This window comes from Falco biarmicus, chromosome 4, assembly GCF_023638135.1.
Source record: "Falco biarmicus isolate bFalBia1 chromosome 4, bFalBia1.pri, whole genome shotgun sequence".
NCBI lineage: Eukaryota > Metazoa > Chordata > Aves > Falconiformes > Falconidae > Falco > Falco biarmicus.
Window position 1 is genome coordinate 112183975 of NC_079291.1, and position 3232 is coordinate 112187206.

The following is a 3232-nucleotide window of genomic DNA, read 5'->3' on the forward strand; positions in this document are numbered from 1 at the left end:
GGTACCTGCTCACTTGCAGCGTGGACCTGGGAGGGCAAAATGCGTTGCTGGGGTAGTGCAGAGACTGAGACCAGAGCTGGCCACATCTTCTTGACCTGGCAGATCCATCTGGACCCTCTCTGAAATTCTTTTACACAGTTTGGCATAGAAAAATATCACATCTCCACAGCCCAGGCACACCCACTCCAATGGTGGCATTAACCTCCCTGTTTTGCTCAAACACAGAGGCAAAACCTGATGCTCCACAAACTGGGTTTCTACCACTCAGCTGCAAGTAAACTCAAAACCCAGCCTCTGAGGATTTCTCGCCTGATATCACAAGTGCAGCCACTGCAGGACACCAGGGACATTGCACACTCGTACCAGTACGGCTGGACTTGGCACTCGGGCAAATCATCAACAGGCACGAGTGGGCTACAGTTCTACTGGTAAAATCCTTAGGAGTTAACATGGCAGTTGGCTGGTTTTTATGTTGTTCCAAAAAAATACGTAGGTCTTCTCTTTGTTTGAAATGAAAGAGTAAGAAAAATGTGTAGGTACCTCTAAGTTAGATATAGGAAGATTCCAGACAAGTATCACGAGCAGTTTTACTCATTCAGTGTTTTAAGACAAGAAGAGCAAGAGTTCAATGTTCAGAGGAGGTTGTTGCTCAAATCATGCCCCCATTTTTATGTAGGTTATTCTGTATTTATCCATACACATACAAGAAAAAACATTCTTTATTCCTTGTGCTGAGGGGGCAGGGGCTGGAGGGGTGGCATTATGCTTTCAAATGTCAACAAGTATAACCTTTGTGAAACTGCAGTTTCACAGGCTTCCATCCAGTAGCACACAGATTCAGAGGAAGATGAATGACACCAGAGTAAGTCACGTAATGACTGGAATAGCAGAGACGAGCACCGACATGAGCCCTTGTCCAAATTCTAAATGGAATTTTTTTGCCAGCATCTTTAGAAGAGGGTATTGGTTTGGTCAAACTGCTGCTGGGGGGTGTGTGGGGAAGGGTTGAATGGGACAAGATGTCACCATGCTGACCCACAGCAGCACCCCTCACCACGGGTAAAATAGTGCTGGCCCAGGGAACTAACACCATGGGAAAAAACTTCCCTACAGCAACGGGCAGCCAAGAAGACACGCACCTTCTGCAATAACCGCCCCGTGTGCAGGGTCCTGCTGCTGCAGTGCATCCCCCGATGTGTGCTGCAGACCACCCTGGGCATGACATTGTCCACCAACTCTCTCTGCTGCTTCCCTCCTCCCCATGCGCTGCTGGAAGGGGAATAAGTTGTGCTGGTTACTCCCAGCAGAGGAAAAATGCAGAAGCAGTTGATAGGACCAGGGGCAATGGTTTTGAACTAAAAGAGGGGAGATTCAGACTAGATATAGGAAGGAAATTTTTTACAATGAGGGTGGTGAAACACTGGCCCATGTTGCCCAGCAAGGTGGTAGGTGTCCCATCCCTGGAAACATTCAGGCTCAGACTGGACAGGGCTTTGAGCAACCTGATCCAGTTGAAGATGTCCCTGCTCACTGCAGGGGGAGTTGGACTAGGTGACCTTTAAAGGTCCCTTCCAACCCAAACCATAGTATGATTCTATAGCATTTCCAGTCGTGGAGCAGGGCTCTAGAGCTTGCCATGATTGTGCTGGCAAGTATCCAGCGTCTGCTTCTTCCACCATGGCAGACGGGTCTGGTCCTGTCCTTGAGAAGCTGAAGCAGATCGGAACACAATGGCCAACCAAGCCATACACTGTGCCACCGCAAGCACTTCTCATCCCCTCCAGGAGCAGGGTTCTGCTCTATGCATGTGTTGCTCAGCTCATTTGCAGCCTGGAGGAGGCCAGTCCCATCCAGCTGTTAGAGTGCACCTCCTTGGATGTGCTGCAAGGAAGCTGGGGAATGAGAGCATGACACCCTCAGGGGACAGAGTCCCCCATCCCACACAATGGAAGGATGGGCTGGTCCAGAAATAGCAGAGAGCTGGTTAACAGCTTGAAGCTCACCCCCTGGAGCTGCCTCCAGCCTTACAGACAGCCCTGCTGCAGACAGCCTGAGTGAGCAGCTCCTGCTCCTGTGCCTATCTGCCCACATACCGTGTGATTCCACACTGCATCATGCCAGGCTTGATCCAGAGGGAGGAAGAGGATCGGGCTGAGGAGCTGGAGTGCCTGTGTTGGGGTGGTTTGGATTCCCATCAAGGAGGGACAGCAAGAGCAGGGTGGCCCCAGCGCAGGCAGTACCCTCGCTCACCAGAGTGCAGACCCCCTGGGCAGGGCCAGCGTGCTGGCAGTGACAGGTGCCACTTGCAAGCTGATGACAAAGCTGCCTGTAACGCTGGTCCCAGGTCCATCCAGGAGAGCAGCCTGGACCTGCAGCACACCCTGGGAGAGCACTCACTGCCCAGGCCTGGCCTTAAATGGAGCCCCCAGCCCAATGGCCAGCAGATGGGTGGGCAGGGGCTCACCTGAGGCCAGTTAGTGCCACCAGGGCCCCGGCACCCTCCCTAGCCCCACTGGGATCTGAGGCAGCTCCCTTGGGTCCCTCCTATGCTGGGGCTCTGGAGAGGGGCCAGGCAGCTCTCGGCACTGGGCAGTTAGACTGTGACGTCCCTTTTCTCCGAAGCCCTGCTGGGGTGTGCCTGCTCTGGCAGGTTAGTTTGGCTCTGGGGTGCACTTTTGAAACCGATCTCCCTGCGTTCCCCTTTGCTGTGCTTTGGATTGCATCCTGGAGAGCTCAGGCCTAGGAGAGCGGCAGCTGGGTTCCTTTCAGATGAAACCAGATGTGCTCCAGGAACGCACCTCGCTCCCCAGCTGACGGGCGTTCAGGCTACAGCATCAGCCCAGGGCTTGTCCGGAGCAAAAATCCCTTGTAGATGTATGTGGTCCATAGGCTGGTCCTTGGCGGTGCAGGCCTGCTCCGGCTGCGGTGCACAGCCACCGCACCCGAACCCTCCAGATTTCCCTTCCCGCAGCATCTCTCTCCCGGCCGGAGCCTCCCCCCGCGGCAGCAGCGAGGACGGTGCCCGCTCGCCCGCTGCATCCCGGCTTCCCAGCGCGCGGGGAAAGCGCGAGCGGCGCATCCCGGGGCCGCCCGGCTGCCGCGGCGGGAGGGCCAGTGGCCGGCGGGCCCGGGGCGGGCCCGGTGCGGACCCGGTGCCGGCTCGGGGCGGACCCGGTGTGGGCTCAGCGCGGCCCCGGTGCGGTCCCGGCGAGGAGCCGGTGCGGAGCCGGTG